Source organism: Primulina tabacum, chromosome 10, assembly GCF_025594145.1.
Source record: "Primulina tabacum isolate GXHZ01 chromosome 10, ASM2559414v2, whole genome shotgun sequence".
NCBI lineage: Eukaryota > Viridiplantae > Streptophyta > Magnoliopsida > Lamiales > Gesneriaceae > Primulina > Primulina tabacum.
In genome coordinates, this window is record NC_134559.1 from 30921036 (window position 1) to 30936210 (window position 15175).

Sequence of the window (15175 nt, forward strand, 5' to 3'; positions counted from 1 at the left end):
GAAATCAAAGATCAAAGAGCATCTTGAGAAACAGCAGAAGCAGTTAATCAGATTATTAGATTCAGCTGTTATTAAATCAAGAGAAATCAAAGATCAAAGAGCATCTTGAGAAACAGCAGAAGCAGTTAATCAGATTATTAGATTCAGCTGTTATTAAATCAAGATCCCTTTCAGTTCAAGAAATTCAATCTCTTATTTTATCTACAATGAGCTCAGATGTTCAATTATTATTTACTTAGTTTTGTCAAACATCATAAAGGGGGAAATTGTTGGAAACTAAATTCCGGAGTTTGACAAAATATGAACCAACTGAAAATATGAACCAACTGATCGAGTAAACTGAACTCAGCAACTGGACTTAACAACTGAAATCAGCTGATCTAATAAAGAAGACTGATCAGTTGGAAACTGATCAGTTGATATATTCAGCCGTATGCTAAGCACCCTTCAACTGAACATGTCTCGGGAAAGAACATTCAACCGTCAAGAGACATAGAAGATTGCAACGCCGCACTTCGATCAATACAGCTTAGAAAAACGCATTTCGGCGAAAGCAATTAAGACGCCGCATCACAATAAATGAAGCAAACAAAGTCCAAGGAATAATCAAGTAGAAATCAACGGATACAAAGAGTCAAATTCATCTCAAGTTACCGTTGGAGAAAAGAATCTTATAAATATGACAGAAGAACAGCTGAAGAAAACGGGGAGTCAACACTATTCAAAAGCTTGCTGTCACTCTGTCAAAATCTTATCTCACTCTTACTTGATATATTCGTAGCAGTTAAGGCTACAATTTGAGCTCACTAGCAAGTTGTAATAATCGTTGAAATTCGATAGTGCTAAGATCAGTTACGCACTGAGAACATTCTGTCTAACTAAGAGTTTCAGTTTTTGGCAGTGTTAAGTCCAAACTGAAGTGGGTCAGTACAATTCTTGTATTTGATCAAAGTCTTTTAGTGGATATCCTATCTTTGAGATACAAGGGGTGACGTAGGAGTAATTAAATTCTCCGAACATCCAGAAACAACCCTTGCCTACTTTATTTCAGTTTCGTATTCTATCTTTCAGTCAGTTATTTTCCGCAACTACTTTAGTTTAACTGATTATCATTGACAGACAAGATTCAGAGAATCAGTTTGTCACAAAATTGAACTCAAAATTAGAAAAGACCAGTTTTAACTGTGAGAGTTTATTCAACCCCGCCTTCTAAACACTCTTGATACGTTAATCGATCCTATCACAATCAATGTCGGGTGCGATCATACCAGCAGTAATACACCGGATCCCATCAGAACTCCGAAATTAAGCGTGCTTGGGCGAGAGCAGTATTAGGACGGGTGACCCCTTGGGAAGTCCTCGTGTTGCACCCCTTTTCGTGTTTTTCTATTTTTGATTACTTGTTGACAGACGATTTTCGGCTCAAATCATCTGAATCCCTGATCACGACCAGAGAAGACATGTGAAATCAACGTAGCTCAGGCACTGCCGGATATGGACAAAATTGTAGGCTAATTTGATTGTAAACGGGCAAACGAACGAGACTCATTACTCCGCAATGAACTGGCGAGATTTTAGCCGAATTCCTTCTCCAAGATCCTCTAATTTGCGATTTTTCTCTTATGTTTCCTCGAGAAATCCGCTTAGGAAGTCCGAAATTCGATTCCGTTTCCATTTTATTGTATCTCAGACATAATAATAGCTATACATTCGCTATTTTCTTCTTCTTATTTTTTTTTATTTTCTGGGAACGTTTAGCGATTTTTTTTGTTGTGAGCCGGTTCTGTGCGGAAGGGTATGACGCAGATTACTCCGGAGACGGTTAACTCATTAAAAACAATTATTTCGACTATTTTATCCATAATTTACTTAAACGGTCGCGACACAAGGACTTCCAGGGAGGTCACCCATCCTAGCTTTGCCATCGCGCCAAAACGCTTAACTTCATGGTTCTGATTGGTCGAGAGCAGTGCCGCGTGTTGTCTATCGCCTCCCGCTCAACACGTACTCGAGGAATATAAGAATAAACATCCCACTCAATGTCAGGTGCGATCATACCAGCACTAATGCACCGGATCCCATCAGAACTTCGAAGTTAAGCGTGCTTGGGCTGAGCAGTACTAGGATGGGTGACCCCCTGGGAAGTCTTCGTGTTGCACCCCTTTTCGTGTTTTTCTATTTTTGATTACTTGTTGACAGACGATTTTCGGCTCAAATCATCTTAATCTCGATCAGGACCAGAGAAGACTTGTGAAATCAACGTAGCTCGGACACTGCCGGATTTGGACAAAATTGTAGCCTAATTTGATTGTAAACAGGCAAACGAACGAGACTCATTACTCCGCAATGAGCTGACAAGATTTTAGCCGAATTCCTTCTCTAAGACCCTCTAATTTGCGATTTTCCGCTTCTGTTAAGCTTCCGTTTGATCGAGAAATCCGCTTAGGAAGTTCGAAATTCGATTTCGATTCCATTTTATCGTATCCCAGGCAATATAATAGCTTTACATTCGCTATTTTTTTCTTCTTATTTTTTTTATTTTCCGGGAACATTTAGCGATTTTTGTTGTCGTGAGCCGGTTCTGTGCGGAAGGGTATTACGTAGATTACTCCGGAGACGGTTAACTCATTAAAAACAATTATTTCGACTGTTTTAGCCATAATTTATGTAAACGGTCGCGACACGAGGACTTCCCAGGTAGGTCACCCATCCTAGCTCTGCCATCGCACCAGAACGCTTAACTTCATGGTTCTAATTGGGCGAGAGCACTCCCGCGTGTTTTCCATCGCCGCCCGCTCCACATGTACTCGAGGGATATAAGAATAAAGATCCCACTCAATGTCGGGTGCGATCATACCAGCACTAATACAACATATCCCATCAGAACTCTGAAGTTAAGCGTGCCCTGGGAAGTCCATGTGTTGCACCCCTTTTCGTGTTTTTCTATTTTTGATTACTTGTTGACAGACGATTTTCGGCTCAAATCATCTGAATTTCGATCGGGACCAGATATGACATGTGAAATCAACGTAGCTCAGGCACTGTCGGATTTGGAAAAAATTGTAGGCTAATTTGATTGTAAACGGGCAAACGAACGAGACTCATTCTTCGCAATGAGCTGGCGAGATTTTAGCCGAATTCCTTCTCTAAGACCCTCTAATTAGCGATTTTCCGCTTCTGTTAAGCTTGCGCTTCCTCGAGAAATCCGCTTAGGAAGTCCGAAATTCGCTTCTGGTATCATTTTATCGTATCCCAGGAATAATAATAGCTTTACATTCGCTATTTTCTTATTCTTATTTTTTTTCTATTTTCATGGAACATTTAGCGATTTTTGTTGTCGTGAGCCGGTTTTGTGCCGAAGGGTATGACGCAGATTACTCCGGAGACGGTTAACTCATTAAAAACAATTATTGCGACCGTTTTAGCCATAATTTACGTAAACGGTCGCGACACGAGGACTTCCTAGAGAGGTCACCCAACCTAGCTCTTCCATCGCGCCTGAACGCTTAACTTCATGGTTCTGATTGGACGAGAGCAGTGCCACGTGTTGTCTATCGCCGCCCGCTCCACACGTACTCGAGGGATATAAGACTAAACATCCCCTCAATGTTGGGTGCGATGATACCAGCACTAATACAATGGATCCCATCAGAACTCTGAAGTTAAGCGTGCTTGGGCGAGAGCAGTACTAGGATGGGTGACCCCCTGGGAAGTCCTCGTGTTGCACCCCTTTTCGTGTTTTTCTATTTTTAATTACTTGTTGACAGACGATTTTCGGCTCAAATCATCTGATTCTCGATCGGGACCAGATAACACATGTGAAACAACGTAGCTCGGGCACTGCCAGATTTGGACAAAATAGTAGCCTTATTTGATAGTAAACTTGCAAACGAACGAGACTCATTACTCCACAATGAGGTGGCGAGATTTTAGCAGAATTCCTTCTCTAAGACCTTCTAATTTGCGATTTTCCGCTTCTGTTAAGCTTCCGTTTCCTCGAGAAATCCGCTTAGGAAGTTTGAAATTCGATTCTGGTTCCATTTTATCGTATCCCAAGCATAATAATAGCATAAATTCGCTATTTTCTTATTCTTATTTTTTTTTCTATTTTCTGGGAATATTTAGCGATTTTTGTTGTCGTGAGCCGGTTCTGTACGGAAGGTATGACGCAGATTACTCTGCAGATGGTTAACTCATTAAAAACAATTATTTCGACTGTTTTAGCCATAATTTACGTAAACGGTCGCGATCGTGTTGCACCCCTTTTCGTGTTTTTCTATTTTTGATTATTTGTTGACAGATGATTTTCGGCTCAAATCATATGAATCTCAATCGAGACCAGATAAGACATGTGAAATCAACGTAGCTCGGGCACTGCCGGATTTAGAAAAAATTGTAGGCTAATTTGATTGTAAACGAGCAAACGAACGAGACTCATTACTCCGCAATGAGCTGATGAGATTTTAGCCGAATTCCTTCTCTAAGACCCTCTAATTTGCGATTTTCCACTTCTGTTAAGCTTTCGCTTCCTCGAGAAATCCGCTTAGGAAGTCTGAAATTCGCTTCCGGTTTCATTTTAATCGTATACCAAGCATAATAATAGCTTTACTTTCGCTATTTTCTAATTCTTATTTTTTTTCCATTTTCATGGAACATTTAGCGATTTTTGTTGTCGTGAGCCGGTTTTCTGCGGAAGGGTATGACGCAGATTACTCCGAAGATGGTTAATTTATTAAAAACAATTATTTCGACTGTTTTAGCCATATTTTACGTGAATGGTCGCGGACACGAGGACTTCCCATGGAGGTCACCCATCCTCGCTCTACCATCACACAAGAACGCTTAACTTTATGGTTCTGATTGGGCGAGAGCAGTTCCGCGTGTTTTCCATTGCCGCCCGCTCCACACGTACTCGAGGGTTATAGGAATAAACATCCCACTCAATGTCGGATACAATCATATCAGCACTAATGCACCGGATCCCATCAGAACTCCGAAGTTAAGCGTGCTTGGGCGAGAGCAGTACTAGGATGGGTGACCCCGGGGAAGTCCTCGTGTTGCACCCCTTTTCGTGTTTTTCTATTTTTGATTACTTGTTGACAGACGATTTTCGGCTCAAATCATCTGATTCTCGATGGGGACCAGATAACACATGTGAAACAACGTAGCTCGGGCACTGCAAGATTTGGACAAAGTTGTAGCCTAATTTGATTGTAAACTGGCAAACGAACGAGACTCATTCTCCGCAATGAGGTGACGAAATTTTAGCCGAATTCCTTCTTTAAGACCCTCTAATTTGCGATTTTCCGCTTCGGTTAAGCTTCCGTTTCCTCGAGAAATCCGCTTAGGAAGTTCGAAATTCGATTCTTGTTCCATTTTATCGTATCCCAGGCATAATAATAGCTTTACATTCGCTATTTTCTTATTCTTATTTTTTTTTCCATTTTCTGGGAACATTTAGCGATTTTTGTTGTCGTGAACCGGTTCTGTGCGGAAGGGTATGACGCATATTACTCCGGAGACGGTGAACTCATTAAAAATAATTATTTCGACTGTTTTAGCCATAATTTACGTAAACGGTCGCGACACGAGGACTTCCCAGAGAGGTCACCCATCCTTGCTCTATCATCGCGCCAAAATGCTGAACTTCATGGTTATGATTGGGCGAGAGCAGTGCTGCGTGTTGTCTATCGCCGCCCGCTTTACACATAATAATAGCTTTACATTCGCTATTTTCTTAATCTTATTTTTTTTTCTATTTTAATGGAACATTTAGCGATTTTTGTTGTCGTTAGCCGGTTCTGTACGGAAGGGCATGACGCAGATTACTCCGGAGACGGTTAACTCATTAAAAACAATTATTTCGATTGTTTTAGCCATAATTTACGTAAACGGTCGTGACACGAGGACTTCCCCGGGAGGTCATCCATCCTAGCTCTACCATCGCGCCAGAATGCTTAACTTCATGGTTTTGATTGGGCGTGAGCAGTGCCGCGTGTTGTCCATCGCCGCCCGCTCCACACGTACTTGAGGGATATAAGAATAGACATCACACTCAGTCGGGTGCGATCATACTAGCACTAATGCACCGGATCCCATCAGAACTCCGAGGTTAAGCGTGCTTGGGCGAGAGCAGTACTAGGATGGGTGACCCCCGAGTAAGTCCTCGTGTTCCACCCCTTTTCGTGCTTTTCTATTTTTGATTACTTGTTGACAGACGATTTTCGGCTCAAATCATCTGAATCTCGATCGGGACCAGATAACACATGTGAAACAACGTAGCTCGGGAATTGCCAGATTTGGACAAAATTGTAGTCTAATTTGATTGTAAACTTGCAAACGAACGAGACTTATTCTCCGCAATGAGGTGGCGAGATTTTAGCTGAATTCCTTCTTTAAGACCCTCTAATTTGCGATTTTTCGCTTTTGTTAAGCTTCCGTTTTCTCGAGAAATCCGCTTAGGAAGTTCGAAATTCGATTCTGGTTCCATTTTATCGTATCCCAGGCATAATAATAGCTTTACATTCGCTATTTTCTTATTCTTATTTTTTTTCTATTTTCTGGGAACATTTAGCGATTTTTGTTGTCGTGAGCCGGTTCTGGGCGGAAGGGTATGACACAGATTACTCCGGAGACGGTTAACTCATTAAAAAGAATTATTTCGACTATTTTAGCCATAAATTACGTAAACGGTCGTGACACAAGGACTTCCCAGTGAGGTCACCCTTCCTAGCTTTGCCATCGCGCCAGAATGCTTAACTTCATGGTTATGATTATGCGAGAGCAGTGCCGCGTGTTTTCTATACACGTACTCGAGGGATATAAGAATAAACATCCCACTCAATGTCGGGTGCGATCATACCAGCACTAATGCACCGGATCCCATCAGAACTCTGAAGTTAAGCGTGCTACGGCGAGAGAAGTACTATGATGACTTCCCCCTGGGAAGTCCTCGTGTTGCACCCCTTTTCGTGTTTCTCTATTTTTGATTACTTTTTGACAAACGATTTTAAGCTCAAATCATCTGAATCTCGATCGAGACCAGATAAGACTTGTGAAATCAATGTAGCTCGGGCACTGCCGGATTCGGACAAAATTGTAGGCTAATTTGATTGTAAACGGGCAAACGAACGAGACTCATTACTCCGCAATGAAGTGGCGAGATTTTAGCCGAATTCCTTCTCTAAGACACTCTAATTTGCGATTTTCCACTTATGTTAAGCTTCCGTTTCCTCAAGAAATCTGCTTAGGAAGTCCGAAATTCGATTCCGGTTCCATTTTATCGTATCCCAGGCATAATAATAGCTTTACATTCTCTATTTTCATATCCTTATTTTTTTTCTATTTTCTGGGAACATTTAATGATTTTTGTTGTCGTGAGCCGGTTCTATGCGGAAGGGTATGACGCAGATTACTCCGGAAACGGTTAACTCATTAAAAAAAATTATTTCTACTGTTTTAGTCATAATTTACGTAAACGATCGTGACACGAGGACTTACCAGGGAGGTCACCCATCCTAGCTCTGCCATCACGCCAGAACGCTTTACTTCATGGTTCTAATTAGACGAGAGCAGTGCCGCGTGTTTTCCATCGCCGCCCGCTCCACAGGTACTCGAGGGATATAAGAATAAACATCCCACACAATGTCGGGTGCGATCATACCAGCACTAATGCACCGGATCTCATCAGAACTCCGAAGTTAAGAGTGTTTGGGCGAGAGCAGTACTAGGATGGGTGACCCCCTAGGAAGTCCTCGTGTTGCACCCCTTTTCGTGTTTTTCTATTTTTGATTACTTTTTGACATACGATTTTTGGCTCAAATTATCTGAATCTTGATCGGGACCAGATAAGACATGTGAAATCAACGTAGCTCGGGCTTTGCCGAATTTGGAAAAAATTGTAGGCTAATTTGATTGTAAACGGGCAAAAGAATGAGACTCATTCTCCGCAATGAGCTAGCGAGATTTTAGCAAGATTCCTTTTCTAAGACCCTCTAATTAGTGATTTTCCGCTTCTGTTAAGCTTCCGCTTCCTCGAGAAATCCGATTAGGAAGTCCGAAATTCGCTACTGGTACAATTTTATCGTATCCTAGGCATAATAATAGCTTTATATTCGCTCTTTTCTTTTTCTTATTTTTTATCTATTTTCTGGAAACATTTAGCGATTTTTGTTGTCGTGGCACCCCTTTTCGTGTTTTTCTATTTTTGATTACTTGTTGATAGGTGATTTTCGGCTCAAATCATCTGAATCTCGATCGGGACCAGATAAGACATGTGAAATCAACGTAGCTCGAACACTGCCGGATTTGGACAAAATTGTAGCCTAATTTGATTGTAAACGGGCAAACAAACGAGACTCATTACTCCGCAATGAGCTGACGAGATTTTAGCCGAATTCCTTCACTAAGACCCTTTGATTTGCGATTTTTCGCTTCTGTTAAGCTTCCGTTTCTTCGAGAAATCCGCTTAGGAAGTCCGAAATTTGATTTCGGTTCCATTTTATCGTATCCCGGGAATAATAATAGCTTTACATTTGCTATTTTCTTCTTCTTAATTATTTTTCTATTTTCAGGGAACTTTTAGCGATTTTTGTTGTCGTTAGCCGGTTCTGTGCGAGAGGGTATGACGCAGATTACTCCGGAGACGGTTAACTCATTAAAAACAATTATTTCGAATGTTTTAGCCATAATTTATGTAAACGGTCGCGACACGAGGATTTCCCAGGGAGGTCACCCATCCTAACTCTGCCATCGCGCCAGAATGCTTAACTTCATGGTTCTCAATGGGCGAGAGCAGTGCCGCGTGTTTTTAATCGCCGCCCGCTTTACACATACTCGAGGGATATAAGAATAAATATCCCACTCAATGTCGGGTGCGATCATACCAGCACTAATGCACCGGATCCCATCAGAACTCCGAAGTTAAGCGTTCTTGGGCGAGAGCAGTACTAGGATGGGTGACCCCTTGAGAAGTCCTTGTGTTGCACCCCCTTTTCGTGTTTTTATATTTTTGATTACTTGTTGACAGACGATTTTCTGCTCAAATCATCTGAATCTCGATCGAGACCAGATAAGACATGTGAAATCAACGTAGCTCGAGCACTGCCGGATTTTGAAAAAATTGTAGGCTAATTTGATTGTAAACGGGCAAACGAACGAGACTCATTACTCCACAATGAGGTGGCGAGATTTTAGCCGAATTCCTTCTCTAAGACCCTCTAATTTGCAATTCTCCGCTTCTGTTAAGCTTCCGTTTCCTCGAGAAATCCGCTTAGGAAGTTCGAAATTCGATTCTGGTTCCATTTTATCGTATCCCAGGCATAATAATAGCTTTACATTCGCGATTTTCTTTTCTTATTTTTTTTTTCTAATTTCATTGAACATTTAGCGATTTTTGTTGTCGTCAGCCGGTTCTGTGCGGAAGGGTATGACGCAGATTACTCCGGAGACGGTTAACTCATTAAAAACAATTATTTCGACAGTTTTAGCCATAATTTACGTAAACAGTCGCGACACGAGAACTTCCCAGGGAGGTCACCGATGCTAGCTCTACCATCGCGCCAGAACGCTTAACTTCATGGTTCTGATTGGGCGAGAGCAGTGCCACGTGTTGTCCATCGCCGCCCGATCCACAGGTGCTCGAGGGATATAAGACTAAACATCCCACTCAATGTCGGGTGCGATGATACCAACACCAATACAACGGATCCCATCAGAACTCTGAAGTTAAGCGTGCTTGGGCGAGAGCAGTACTAGAATGGGTGACCCCCTGGGAAGTCCTCGTGTTGCACTCCTTTTAGTGTTTTTCTATTTTTTATTACTTGTTGACAGACGATTTTCGGCTCAAATCATCTGAATCTCGATCGGGACCAGAAAAGACATGTGAAATCGACGTAGCTCGGGCACTGCCGGATTTGAAAAAAATTGTTGGCTAATTTGATTATAAACGAGCAAACGAACGAGACTCATTAATCCGCAATGAGCTGGCAAGATTTTAGCCGAATTCCTTCTCTAAGACCTCTAATTTGCAATTTTTCGCTACTGTTAAGCTTCCGTTTCCTCGAGAAATCTGCTTAGGAAGTTCGAAATTCGATTCCGGATCCATTTTATCGTATCCCATGCATAATAATAGCTTTGCATTCTCTATTTTCTTATCCTTATTTTTTTCTATTTTCTGGGAACATTTAGCGATTTTTGTTTTCGTGAGCCGGTTCTATGCGGAAGGGTATGACGCAGCTTACTCCGCAGATGGTTAACTAATTAAAAACAATTATTTCGACTGTTTTAGCCATAATTTACGTAAACAGTCACGACACTAGGACTTCCGAGGGAGGTCACCCATCCTAGCTCTACCATCGCGCCAGAACGCTTAAATTCATGGTTCTGATTGGGCGAGAGCAGTGCCGCGTGTTTTCCATCGCCGCCCGCTCCACACGTATTCGAGGGATATAAGAATAAACATCCCACTCAATGCCGGGTGCGATCATACCAGCACTAATGCACCGGATCCCATCAGAACTCCGAAGTTAAGCGTGCTGGGCGAGAGCAGTACTAGGATGGTTGACCTCCTGGGAAGTCCTCGTGTTGCACCCCTTTTCGTGTTTTTCTATTTTTGATTACTTGTTGACAGACGGTTTTTGGCTCAAATCATCTGAATCTCGATCGGGACCAGATAAGACATGTGAAATGAAAGTAGCTCGGGCACTGTCGGATTTGGACAAAATTGTAGGCTAATTTGATTGTAAACGGGGAAACGAACGAGACTCATTACTCCGCAATGAGCTGGCGAGATTTTAACCGAATTCCTTCTCTAAGACCCTCTAATTTGCGATTTTCCGCTTCTGTTAAGCTTCCGCTTCCTTGAGAAATCCGCTTAGGAAGTTCGAAATTCGCTTCCGGTTTCATTTTATCGTATACCAGGCATAATAATAGCTTTACATTAGCTATTTTCTTATTCTTATTTTTTTTCTATTTTCATGGAACATTTAGCGATTTTTGTTATCGTGAGCCGGTTTTGTGCGGAAGGGGATGACGCAAATTACTCCGGAGACGGTTAACTCATTAAAAACAATTATTTCGACTGTTTTAGCTATAATTTACGTGAACGGTCGCGACACGAGGACTTCCCAGGGAGGTCACCCATCCTCGCTCTGCCATCGCGCCAGAACGCTTAACTTCATGGTTCTGATTGGGCGAGAGAAGTGCCGCGTGTTGTCCATCGCCGCCCGCTCCACACGTACTCGAGGGATATAAGAATAAACATCCCACTCAATGACGGGTACGATCATACCAGCACTAATGCATCGGATCCCATCAGAACTCCGAAATTTAGCGCGCTTGGGCGAGAGCAGTACTAGGAAGGGTGACCCCCTGGGAAGTCCTCGTGTTGCACCCTTTTCGTGTTTTTCTATTTTTGATTACTTGTTGACAGACGATTTTCGGCTCAAATCATCTGAATCTAGATCAGGACCAGATAAGACATGTGAAATCAACGTAGCTCGGGCACTGCTTGATTTGGACAAAATTGTAGCCTAATTTGATTGTAAACGGGCAAACGAACGAGACTCGTTACTACGCAATGAGGTGGCGAGATTTTAGCCGAATTCCTTCTCTAAGACACTCTAATTTACGATTTTCCGTTTCTGTTAAACTTCCGTTTCCTCGAGAAATCTGCTTAGGAAGTCCGAAATTCGATTCCGGTTCCATTTTATCGTATCCCAGGCATAATAATAGCTTTACATTCTCTATTTTCTTATATTCATTTTTTTTTCTATTTTCTGGGAACATTTAGCGATTTTTGTTGTCGTGAGCCGTTTCTATGCAGAAGAGTATGACGCAGATTACTCCGCAGACGGTTAACTAATTAAAAACAATTATTTCGACTGTTTTAGCCATAATTTACGTAAACAGTCGCGAAACCAGGACTTCCCAGGGAGGTCACCCATCCTAGCTCTACCATCGCGCCAGAACGCTTAACTTCATGGTTCTGATTAAGCGAGAGCAGTGCCGCGTGTTTTCCATCGCCGCCCGCTCCACACGTATTCGAGGTATATAAGAATAAACATCCCACTCAATTTCGGGTGCGATCATACCAGCACTAATGCACCGGATCCCATCACAACTCCGAAGTTAAGCATGCTTGGGCGAGAGCAGTACTAGGATGGGTGACCCCCTGGGAAGTCCTCGTGTTGCACCCTTTTTCGTGTTTTTCTATTTTTGATTACTTGTTGACAGACGATTTTCGGCTCAAATCATCTGAATCTCGATCGGGACAAGATTAGACATGTGAAATCAACGTAGCTCTGGCACTGCCGGATTTCGAAAAAATTGTAGGCTAATTTGATTGTAAACGGGCAAACGAACGAGACTCATTACTTCGCAATGAGCTGACGAGATTTTAGCCGAATTCCTTCTCTAAGACCCACTAATTTGCGAATTTTTCGCTTCTGTTAAGCTTTCGCTTCCTCGAGAAATTCTCTTAGGAAGTCCGAAATTCGATTCTGGTTTTATTTTATCGTATACCAGGCATAATAATAGCTTTACATTCGCTATTTTCTTATTCTTATTTTTTTTCTATTTTCATGGAACATTCAGCGATTTTTGTTGTCGTGAGCCGGTTTTGTGCGGAAGGGTATGACGCAGATTACTGCGGAGACGGTTAACTCATTAAAAACAATTATTTCGACTGTTTTAGCCATAATTTACGTGAACGGTCGCGACACGAGGACTTCTCATTGAGGTCACCTATCCTCGCTCTGCCATCGCGCCAGAACGCTTAACTTCATGGTTTTGATTGGGCGAGAGCAGTGCCGCGTTGTCCATCGCCGCCCGCTCCATACGTACTCGAGGGATATAAGAATAAACATCCCACTCAATGTCGGGTACGATCATACCAGCACTAATGCATTGGATCCCATCAGAACTCCGAAGTTAAGTCTGCTTGGGCGAGAGCAGTACTAGGATTGGTGACCCCCGGGGAAGTCCTCGTGTTGCACCCCTTTTCGTATCCCCGGCATAATAATAGCTTTACATTCGCTATTTTTTTATTCTTATATTTTTTTCCATTTTCTGGGAACATTTAGCGATTTTTGTTGTCGTGAACCGGTTCTGTGCGAAAGGGTATCACGCAGATTACTCCGGAGACGGTTAAGTCATTAAAAATAATTATTTTGACTGTTTTAGAAATAATTTACGTAAACGGTCGCGACACAAGGACTTCCAAGGGAGGTCACCCATCCTAGCTCTGCCATCGCGCCAGAAAGCTTAACTTCATGGTTCTGATAGGGCGAGTGCAGTGCCACGTGTTGTCTATCGCCGCCCGCTTTACACGTACTCGAGAGATATAAGAATAAATATCCCACTCAATGTCGGGTGCGATCATACCAGCACTAATGCACCGGATCCCATCAGAACTCCGAAGTTAAGCGTTCTTGGGCGAGAGCAGTACTAGGAAGGGTGACCCCTTGGAAAGTCCTCGTGTTGCACCTCTTTTCGTGTTTTTCTATTTTTGATTCCTTGTTGACAGACGATTTTCGGCTCAAATCATCTGAATCTCGATCGGGACCAGATAAGACATGTGAAATCAACGTAGCTCGGGCACTGCCGGATTGGAAAAAAAGTGTAGGCTAATTTGATTGTAAACGGGCAAAAGAACGAGACTCATTCTCCGCAATGAGCTGGCGAGATTTTAGGCGAATTCCTTCTCTAAGACCCTCTAATTTGCGATTTTCCGTTTCTGTTAAGCTTCCGCTTCCTCGAGAAATCCGATTAGGAAGTCCGAAATTCGCTTCCGATTACATTTTATCGTATCTCAGGTATAATAATAGCTTTACATTCGCTATTTTCTCATTCTTCTTTTTTTTTTCTATTTTCTGGGAACAATTAGCGATTTTTGTTGTCGTGAGCCGGTTCTGTGCGGAAGGGTATGACGCAGATTACTCCGGAGACGGTTAACTCATTAAAAACAATTATTTCGACTGTTTTAGCCATAATTTATGTAAACGGTCGCGACACGAGAACTTCTCTGGGAGGTCACCCATCCTAACCCTGCCATCGCGCCAGAATGCTTAACTTCATGGTTCTGATTGGGAGAGAGCAGTGCCGCGCGTTGTCTATCGCCGCCCGCTTTACACGTACTCGAGGGATATAAGAATAAATATCCCACTCAATGTCGGGTGCGATCATACCAGCACTAATGCGTCGGATCCCATCAGAACTCGAGATCAGTATTAGGATGGGTGACCCCTTGGGAAGTCTTTGTGTTGCACTCCTTTTCATGTTATTCTATTTTTGATTACTTGTTGACAGACGATTTTTGGCTCAAATCATCTGAATCTCGATCGAGACTAGATAAGACATGTGAAATCAACGTAGCTCATGCACTGCCGGATTTGGAAAAAATTGTAGGCTAATTTGATTGTAAACGGGCAAACGAACGAGACTCATTCCTCCGCAATGAGCTGGCGAGATTTAAGCCGAATTCCTTCTTTAAGACCTTCTAATTTGCGATTTTTCGTTTCATTTAAGCTTCCGCTTCCTCGAGAAATCCGCTTAAGAAGTCAAAAATTCGCTTCCGGTTTCATTTTATCTTATCACAGGCATAATAATAGCTTTACATTCGCTAATTTCTTATTCTTATTTTTTTTTTATTTTCATGGAACATTTAGCGATTTTTGTTGTCTTGAGCCGGTTTTGTGTGGAAGGGTATGACGCAGATTACTCCGGAGACGGTTAACTCATTAAAAACAATTATTTCGACTGTTTTAGCCATAATTTATGTAAACGGTCGCGACACGAGGACTTCCCAAGGAGGTCACCCATCCTAACTCTGCCATCGCGCGAGAATGCTTAACTTCATGGTTCTGATTGGGAGAGAGCAGTGTCGCGTGTTGTCTATCGCCGCCCGCTTTACACGTACTCGAGGGATATAATAATATACATCCCACTCAATGTCGGTTGCGATCATACCAGCACTAATGCGCCGGATCCCATCAGAACTCCGAAGTTAAACGGGCTTGGGCGAGAGCAGTACTAGGATGGGTGACACCCTGGGAAGTCCTCGTGTTGCACGCCTTTTCGTGTTTTTCTATTTTTGATTACTTTTTGACAGACGATTTTCGGCTCAAATCATCTGAATCTCGATCGGGACCAGATAAGACTTGTGAAATCAACGTAG

General features: G+C 42.4%; 15 non-coding genes across 15 annotated transcripts; all 15 read left to right on the plus strand.

Annotated features, from left to right (window-relative positions):
- Nucleotides 1-1254: 1254 nt before the first annotated feature.
- LOC142516969 (5S ribosomal RNA) lies at nucleotides 1255-1373 on the plus strand. The gene has a single exon (XR_012812735.1). It is a non-coding gene; the product is annotated as a 5S ribosomal RNA (ribosomal RNA).
- Nucleotides 1374-2044: 671 nt separating this feature from the next.
- LOC142516655 (5S ribosomal RNA) lies at nucleotides 2045-2162 on the plus strand. Its single transcript, XR_012812439.1, has one exon. It is a non-coding gene; the product is annotated as a 5S ribosomal RNA (ribosomal RNA).
- Nucleotides 2163-3611: 1449 nt separating this feature from the next.
- LOC142514894 (5S ribosomal RNA) lies at nucleotides 3612-3730 on the plus strand. The gene has a single exon (XR_012810768.1). It is a non-coding gene; the product is annotated as a 5S ribosomal RNA (ribosomal RNA).
- A 1218-nt stretch (nucleotides 3731-4948) lies between these two features.
- On the plus strand, nucleotides 4949-5066 carry LOC142506916 (5S ribosomal RNA). The gene has a single exon (XR_012805188.1). It is a non-coding gene; the product is annotated as a 5S ribosomal RNA (ribosomal RNA).
- Nucleotides 5067-6061: 995 nt separating this feature from the next.
- On the plus strand, nucleotides 6062-6180 carry LOC142508951 (5S ribosomal RNA). The gene has a single exon (XR_012807146.1). It is a non-coding gene; the product is annotated as a 5S ribosomal RNA (ribosomal RNA).
- Nucleotides 6181-6848: 668 nt separating this feature from the next.
- On the plus strand, nucleotides 6849-6966 carry LOC142509687 (5S ribosomal RNA). Its single transcript, XR_012807848.1, has one exon. It is a non-coding gene; the product is annotated as a 5S ribosomal RNA (ribosomal RNA).
- A 683-nt stretch (nucleotides 6967-7649) lies between these two features.
- Nucleotides 7650-7768, plus strand: LOC142513096 (5S ribosomal RNA). The gene has a single exon (XR_012809061.1). It is a non-coding gene; the product is annotated as a 5S ribosomal RNA (ribosomal RNA).
- Nucleotides 7769-8871: 1103 nt separating this feature from the next.
- On the plus strand, nucleotides 8872-8990 carry LOC142513406 (5S ribosomal RNA). The gene has a single exon (XR_012809354.1). It is a non-coding gene; the product is annotated as a 5S ribosomal RNA (ribosomal RNA).
- Nucleotides 8991-9675: 685 nt separating this feature from the next.
- On the plus strand, nucleotides 9676-9794 carry LOC142506830 (5S ribosomal RNA). Its single transcript, XR_012805106.1, has one exon. It is a non-coding gene; the product is annotated as a 5S ribosomal RNA (ribosomal RNA).
- Nucleotides 9795-10475: 681 nt separating this feature from the next.
- On the plus strand, nucleotides 10476-10593 carry LOC142514130 (5S ribosomal RNA). The gene has a single exon (XR_012810039.1). It is a non-coding gene; the product is annotated as a 5S ribosomal RNA (ribosomal RNA).
- A 683-nt stretch (nucleotides 10594-11276) lies between these two features.
- LOC142509736 (5S ribosomal RNA) lies at nucleotides 11277-11395 on the plus strand. The gene has a single exon (XR_012807893.1). It is a non-coding gene; the product is annotated as a 5S ribosomal RNA (ribosomal RNA).
- Nucleotides 11396-12078: 683 nt separating this feature from the next.
- On the plus strand, nucleotides 12079-12197 carry LOC142515212 (5S ribosomal RNA). The gene has a single exon (XR_012811068.1). It is a non-coding gene; the product is annotated as a 5S ribosomal RNA (ribosomal RNA).
- A 682-nt stretch (nucleotides 12198-12879) lies between these two features.
- LOC142510193 (5S ribosomal RNA) lies at nucleotides 12880-12998 on the plus strand. Its single transcript, XR_012808319.1, has one exon. It is a non-coding gene; the product is annotated as a 5S ribosomal RNA (ribosomal RNA).
- A 371-nt stretch (nucleotides 12999-13369) lies between these two features.
- Nucleotides 13370-13488, plus strand: LOC142515939 (5S ribosomal RNA). Its single transcript, XR_012811759.1, has one exon. It is a non-coding gene; the product is annotated as a 5S ribosomal RNA (ribosomal RNA).
- A 1465-nt stretch (nucleotides 13489-14953) lies between these two features.
- On the plus strand, nucleotides 14954-15072 carry LOC142507386 (5S ribosomal RNA). Its single transcript, XR_012805645.1, has one exon. It is a non-coding gene; the product is annotated as a 5S ribosomal RNA (ribosomal RNA).
- The last annotated feature ends 103 nt before the right edge of the window (nucleotides 15073-15175 follow it).